The 8,010-nt window shown below is 39.8% G+C and overlaps 3 non-coding genes across 3 annotated transcripts; 2 read left to right on the top strand and 1 right to left on the bottom strand.

Annotated features, from left to right (window-relative positions):
• Positions 1-4,693: 4,693 nt before the first annotated feature.
• Positions 4,694-4,765, bottom strand: Trnae-cuc (transfer RNA glutamic acid (anticodon CUC)). The gene has a single exon. It is a non-coding gene; the product is annotated as a tRNA-Glu (tRNA).
• A 332-nt stretch (positions 4,766-5,097) lies between these two features.
• Trnae-cuc (transfer RNA glutamic acid (anticodon CUC)) lies at positions 5,098-5,169 on the top strand. The gene has a single exon. It is a non-coding gene; the product is annotated as a tRNA-Glu (tRNA).
• A 562-nt stretch (positions 5,170-5,731) lies between these two features.
• Trnae-cuc (transfer RNA glutamic acid (anticodon CUC)) lies at positions 5,732-5,803 on the top strand. The gene has a single exon. It is a non-coding gene; the product is annotated as a tRNA-Glu (tRNA).
• Positions 5,804-8,010: the final 2,207 nt, after the last annotated feature.

The following is an 8,010-nucleotide window of genomic DNA, read 5'->3' as shown; positions in this document are numbered from 1 at the left end:
CATATCAGATGTTAAGGGTTTTTTTTCTGAAGATCATGGGGTGTGTGATTTGTGCACTATAGTGCTGCTGTGTTTAAAATTATGATACTTTCCGTGTGTACGAGAGCGTCTGTATGTGTGTTTGTGTGAGTGATTTGTAAACTCTGAAGACCTGACCACTGCACTGGATGTACAGGTAGATAAGGCCACCGTATTTGTTAAGATGATACTTTGATCTATCTATAATGTAGTTGTTGTTGTTTTCAGACTGTTATTTAGGTAGATTCATATTATTCCCACCCCACCCCCACCCACCCCCTCCCTCTTTCTTTATGCATCATTTTACATATCTAATACCTGTACTTCTCCAGTGTAGTTTGGCCTTGCGGATTTATCAGTTGTCATCGTGGTTTTCAAATTCAGTTTTGATTTCTTATTTTTGTTATATCTTGCCAACTTTGTGTTGATGTTGGCTGTTTTATCAAATCAATGTGTATTGTCATCTATTCCAAAATATAATTGTATAATGTGAGGGAGGGGGTATATTCTAATAGGTCTGTACTGCCACTGAATTTTTTTAGATAGAGCCTTTGTGTAAATATAGATGCTTTGCACAACTATGAGTACATCATCTTACATATACGTTGGAGGGTTTGTTCAGGTTGACAGTGTGGTATGTGTCAGTTGACTGTCTGGTATGTGTGCTAACTATTTTAGTTGAGGCCCTGATATAGTCAACACATCATTCTTTATTGGCAATTATTGATGATTATTATCACTTCTTGTTCAGGACTGTGATGATCACTGTTGCTAGCATTATTGTTTTATTAATGTTTTAATTGCGTTGGATTATGCTGCTGCCTTGCAAATCTGGTGTAGCGTGTCCTTGATAAACTGAAACTGAAACTATTATCAGAAGTTGTTGTAGTAGTAAAATCATCATCATCATCATCACCACTCTCCGAGAGCGTGTTTCTGAGCGGTCTACGGGAAGCAATCGATGTATTTACTTCCTCAAGAGATTGGATGGATCGTTTCCCCTAGACCGTTCCTTTGGTCGCGCGTGTTTGTCTTAGCTTGCGTATATATCGATGTGTGCGTATGGTGCATCTGTGCACGGGCTCGATCGTTTGCTTGCATACTTGTGTGCATGATGGCGTGTGCGTACTTGCGTGCGTGTGGGTGGGTGGGTGGGTTGGTGGACTGGGACGGTTCACAAGTCAGTGACAAAGACTGACTGTGGTTTCCTGCTGCGGACATGGACAATGACATGAGTGGGGTGGAATGTCTGTGTCCGTGCTGTGCATCTCTCCAACCTGTTATGTAGGCCTAAAACATAATATGATGTGGGACACGTCTAGATAAACAATAATTGATAATTGGATTATAATGATTGGAAAACTGAGATAGATAAATTACATCATAATTAATTAGAAAAATAATAAAACTAAGATAACACAAATTATGACAATTCGGCAAACCCGTGAGCACATAAAGACCTCCCCCCACTCTCGGCCCCCCACCCCCACACCCCCTGCCCCCTCCCACTACACACTGAACCTCACACACACACACACACACACACACACACACACACACACACACCGTCACACACTGGCACACACACACACACATATATATATATATATATATATATATATATGCGAGACAGCTGTCGCTTACTGTGCAAGTCAGTCTTCCTTTTGGAAGTACTAGGGACCAACATGAGCAAATGATCGAGCACACATACATGCGGAGACGGAGACGCGCGAGTAAAGGAATGGTCTAAGGGAAACGATCCGAACTATGTCTTGAAGAAATATATGCATGGATTGCCTCCCGTATATCGCTCAGGGGGGAAATAAAATGTAAAAAAATTTTAAAACGCTCTCTGTTTTAGGAGACAAGGATAAGAGCCCTGGATCGGTTATGGTCGTGCTGTTATTCCACGTGGTAATTGCATGTCGCAGGTGAGTGTCTGTGCACAGGCGTGTGTGTATTCTGTTGTATTTTCCCTCAAGGCCACAGTGTGTAGGGTTACGCTTCTGGTCAGGCAAGTTCTCAGCAGATGTGGAAAAGCGTATAATAAATTATGGATTTGTCCGAGCGCATCGACGCAGTGACGCCTCCTTGAGCTACTGAAACTGAAACTGCATCGACGCCTTGAGTGAACTGAACTGGTCTACGGGAGTTAATCCATACATTAATTTCCTAAAGGGATAGTCTCCCCTGGACTGTTCCTTTACTGGGACGTGTCTGTGTCGTCACGGTGGCACGTGTGTATGGTATTTTCAGACAAATCCTACACATCTACTGAGCAGATGCCTCACCGCGCGCGCGCGATGGTTTATATATATAAATATGCGGCGACAGGCGCGCAAAAAAATGGTCTAAGGGAGACGATCCATCCTATATCTTTTTAGAAATATTTGTTTTAATGAAATAAGATTTTTTTTCTCTTAGGCTCTTTTTTCCAGAGCCATGGATCTGTGGGGCTCTTGCTATTGTTTCATGTAGTAACTGCATGTCGAAGGTGTGTGTGTGTTTTATTTTATTTTATTTTATCTTATTTTACTTTCCCTTGAGGGTTACGTTTCTAGTCAGATAGTTGAATGCTTAGTGTAGTGTCGTGTCGTGTCGTGTCGTGTATGTGTATTTGTCCGAACGCAGAGATGCACCTTTGAACTGAAATGGTCCAGAGGCAATCCATACATGTACTTTCTCAAGAGATAGGATGGACCGCATCCCATATACTATTTATCACTCGGTGTGTCTGTGTCTTCGCACATGTGTTCGTTGTGTGTGTCTGGTGAGCCCGTCGGTGTGTGTGCGTGCGCGTGCATGTATGCTTGTGTGCTTGCTGATGCGCGAGTACAAGCGTGTGTGCGCTTTGTACGAGTATATTGCTAAGTAAGGGGTGGACTGCGTGTGCAAATCACAAGTGAACCGTGCCACATATACCCAGGAGAGAAACCTAAAGTTCAGATAATTCAGTCACTCGAGGAGGCGTCACTGCATTCGGACTGGACAAAACCATATAATTTATGCTACACCATGATTCCTGACCAGCTCGCTTATTCAGGCCTTGAGGAGAAGATATAATGGATAAAATAAATGAACAGTGAATAAAACAAAAATATATAGAAAGAAAGAAAGAAAACGGAAAAATAACTATATAAAAAATACTGATGATAATATAAATAGAAAAATCAACAAATGAATAGAAATAAACTCTCACACACACACGCGCGTGCACTTGCGGACGCGCAAGTCGAGGAATGGTATAAGGGAGGTGATCCATACTATAGCTTGGAAAATACATGCATGGATTGTCTCCCGTAGACCGCTCAGGGAGTAAAACGCTCTCGGTTCCCGGGGACATGCTGCCGTCAGAAATGAGAGCCGTGGATCTGTGGTCTTTTCATGCGGTAACTACATGTCGGAGGTGAATCTGTGTGTGTGTGTGTGTGTGTGTGTGTGTGTGTGTGTGTGTCAGTGGTAAACTTTAACATTGTCTCTCTTTTTTTTTCCTCTTTTTTTTTATTTAAAAAAAAAAAATTAATACTGAATCAGGTGACAACAACTTTGGCTTAAAAATAGAGAGAGAAAAAAAAAATCAGTTCTCTCCACACATTCTAATCATAATCACATTGCACTTGTGGGGAAGGGCACAAAAATGTTTTAATATTTTCACCAAAAAGTAGATACATTTTTCTTCTTTTCATTCACAAACCTCAATATGGACATGACTGATACCGGTCGTGTTTTTTGTTCGTTTGTTGTTGTTGTTTTGGGGTTTTGTTGTTGTTTTTTGTGTGTGAGTGTTGTTGCTTTTTGTTTGGTTTTTGTTGTTGTTGTTGTTGTTTTTTTCTTTGTTTTTTGTGTGTTTTTTGTTGTTGTTTTGTTGTTGTTGTTGTTGTTGTTTGTTTGTTGTTGTTGGTTTTTGTTGGTTTTGTTTTTTTTGGTTTTTTTGTTTTGTTTTGTTTTGTTTTTTGGGGTTTTTTTTGCTTTTGTTTTGGTTTTGATATATACATAGCGCCTATCCTCAGTCGGTTGGAAACCAAACTCTGAGTGCCAAGAGTGCGAAATCCTAACCACTTGACCACTTGGGACTTGTAATCTGCATGATAGGTGTGTGGACTTACTGTAGCCTTCATAAGTGTAGTTCAACACATTTCCACATACACCTTATCACGGATATGTATCTATCCATGACCTTATGATACGCATGCAATAACATAAGAACAAGTGATGGTGATATGATAATATCAATACTGAGAAAAATAATAAATGGTGAGTGATAATAATGATACAAATAAATAGTGATAATGATGATACATCACCACCGTGGTTCTCATTTTAAAAATTAAATGGGTGTTCGAAAGGAGAAAAAACTTCCCAAGGGGGGAACAGTCTACGAACTCTGGCCGTGAGAGTACGAAATCCTGACCAGTAGACCACTTGGGATTCGCAAGTGATTGGGAAGGTGAACGTACAAGTTGCCTGTAGCATGCACGACTGTAGTTTGTTCCGTCAACACAGTCCCCCATACACCCATAGAGGCTGTGTAAGTGAAATAACAATAGTGCAAGTATATCTAAATGGTGATGATAAAACAATGATGATAATAACAATTATGGTATTATGATATCAACACCGTACGTAGCACCACTTCCCGTATCTTCCATTCAGTAGAAGAAAAAAAAAAAAAAAATTCCCAAGCGGGGAATCGAACCCCGGCCGTCGCGGTGAGAGCGCGAAATCCTAACCACTAGACCACTTGGGACTTGTGTGGAGCAGGGCTGATCGAAGGTGTGTTCCATGGTAAGCCTGCTGAGTGGGGTGTTCTCTGGCACCACTCGGTGTGTCATTTCTGTATCAGTTTGGCTTATCTTATTTTGACTTATTTTTTACCTATCATGTTACGATTGACTGATTGATTGAATTGTATATTCTTCGCTAGCGCGCTCTGACTTATGAATTGAATTTCTACTTATAAGACTGATTCTTCCCCACACACCGTTCGCAAAGCCAGGTTTTTTCCTGCACAGCCGTCTTGGGGAGTGTGTACTCTGACAGCAGTCATACACTACACACTGTTTCCAAACTATTTGTAGTTCCCAAGTGGTCTAGTGGTTAGGATTTCGCGCTCTCACCGCGACGGCCGGGGTTCGATTCCCCGCTTGGGAAATTTTTTTTTTTCTCAGTATTTTGTTTGCGTTTATTATTATCATTATTATTATTGTTGTTGTTTTTATTTATATTAATATTATTATTACTATTGATGGTAATAACGATATTATTATCATCGTTGTCATTATCGTTGTTATATTGTTGTTGTTATTATGATCATTATCTTTGTTGTTATCATTACCATTATCATAATTATTATTCCATCCTTTTTTTTTAATTGTTATATATCCGAAATCATACTATTGTTATATGACGCAGTGTCCGAGGGAAGGGGTGGAGACCTACGTGCATTTTCAGTTTGTTTCAGTAGCTCAAGGAGGCGTCACTGCGTTCGGACAAATCCATATACGCTACACCACAATTGCCAAGCACATGCCTGACCAGCAGCGTAACCCAACGCGCTTAGTCCGGCCTTGAGAGAGAAAAAAAAGTAAATAAATAACAGATAAATACTTCTTTTTTTTTTAAAGAGAAAAAAAAAGAAAAAAAAAAGAACTACTACCTACGTGCACTCATGCAAGCTGCAGTCAGTACACACAACTTTCTCACATTTATTAAGTCCCAAGTGGTCTAGTGGTTAGGATTTCGCGCTCTCACCGCGACGGCCGGGGTTCGATTCCCCGCTTGGGAATTTTTTTTTTAATATTTATTTTTGTTCTTATTACCAGTACTTTTATATATATATATATAATATAGAGGCAGACGTCAAAAATATTATCATTATTTTTACTATTACTCAGATTACTATTATTATCAGTAGTAGTAGTATCATTATCATCATCATCATCATTAAATTTATTATTATTATTATTATTATTTATTTATTATCATTCTAAATTTCAATTTGAAAAATTATTATTATTATTATTATTATTGTTGTTGTTGTTGTTGTTGTTGTTGTTGTGATCATTGTTGCTGTTTAAATGTACGTAGGTGTTTGTATTTAAATTAGAAGTATTCTTATTCCTCAGGTTTTGCAGCCTCCGAATCATACTGCACTATAGACACCCAATGCTGTCCAAGAACATATCCAGGTCCCATATGCATCCATCTTCACTGAAATTTACAGCATAAGCCTCAAATTTCCAAGCATAAAAGAGTGCAGTAAAGTAAGAAGCCACACAAAATTTCAAAGCAGTATCTCAAATTTTTTTTTTTTTTTTTTTAGATACAGAGTTTTGAATGAATGTGAAAAAAACACACAAAAAACCCGGCGATTTTAGCGAAATTCATCTCACAAAATGGCATTTGGAACCCGTGTAGAATTGCAGCTAATACATTCTCATCGTCAAAACTCTTCATATATGACTCTATATAGTACACAAAATACCTCAGATTGTTTTCATTGGGCTGTTTATGTTATTGGCTGAATGCCAGTGTCATAAATTCAGGAGAAAATGTTTATTTTCTGCATGTCCGATCTTGCAGTTCAGTTTGGTGGTAGCGTTACTAAAATGACTGAAACTCAAAAAGCATCTACATTAACATTTAAGGTCCAGGAAAGACTGTAGACTTACAACACAGCAAATAATTTTATTAATCTTGAATCTTCATAAATGACAGCTTTTGTTATGATTATATGCGGAAAAAATATGCTTTATTCAAGACGATCGGGGATAACGTGGTCCATCAAGTTAATGCTAAAAACGCGGCTTTACAAACACGGGGTCATTTGCACAACAGGCTGCCTACCTGAGTAGAGCCGACTGACGGCTGCCATTTGGCGCTCATCATTCGTTCCCTGTGTTATTCAATCAGATCGTGTGTAATATTTTACGTGTATGGCCGTTTTGTTTGTTTACCCTGCCATGTAGGCAGCCATTGTCCGTTTTCGGGGTGTGCATGCTGGATATATTTTCATGTTTCCATAACCCACCGAACGCTGACATGGATTACATGATCTTTAACGCGCGTATTTGATCTGCGTGCGTATACACACGAAGGGGGTTCAGGCACTATAGCAGGTCTGCACATACGTTGACCTGGGAGATCGGAAAAATCTCCGCCCTTTACCCACCAGGCGCCGTCACCGACTGAGATTCGAACCCGTGACCCTCAGATTGAAAGTCCAGAAGTGTTCTTTGTGTGCATTTGTGTGTGTGTGTGTGTGTGTGTGTGTGTGTGTGTGTGTTTTAATAGCAACTTATATTTGCTCTCAAATGCCCCCAAATTCTGCTTGCATGAGTTGGTCAAAATAGAATACTCGGAATATGTCTTTATTACCAAGTGTACCGGGGTCACATGGAATATTGGAGGAGGGGGGGACTGGGAGGGGGGGGGTGCAGATAGTACATAACAAGATACGAACATAAATCGAAAATCATACACACAGATACAGTTAAAACTATGATACATACAAGTGCATATCAATATAAACATACAAGTGCATATCAATATAAAAACTTGTGCATACTCACACATGCACGCACTGCACACACACGCACACACTGACACACAAACCCACTCACACACACACACACACACACGTTTGAACAGAAGCTGCGTATTACATGTGGATGGGGCTGATGACTAGATCTTCAGGTAGATGGTTGTTGATTGCACAATTCTATTTATCATGCTGGATTTATTCGAGAGACAGGGCATTGACTGCTTTCGGGAAAAAGCTATTGGCGAAGCGATTGGTTTTCGTCCTTGTACTTCTGTACCGTCGACCAGAGAGGAGCATCTCGAAAATCCCAAAAGCTGGATGTGATTCGTCCTGGCTAATTGATTTTGCTTTTTGAGTAGCCGCTTATAAAATATGTCTTCTAGAGAAGGTAGATCAGCCCCAGTAATCTTGGTGGCAGTTTTTACGATTCTGTTATGGGCTGCAACTTC

This window comes from Babylonia areolata, chromosome 2 (assembly GCF_041734735.1).
Source record: "Babylonia areolata isolate BAREFJ2019XMU chromosome 2, ASM4173473v1, whole genome shotgun sequence".
NCBI classification, from domain to species: Eukaryota; Metazoa; Mollusca; class Gastropoda; order Neogastropoda; family Buccinidae; genus Babylonia; species Babylonia areolata.
Note: the sequence above shows the minus strand (reverse complement) of the source record. Positions and strands in the feature narration are given on the sequence as shown.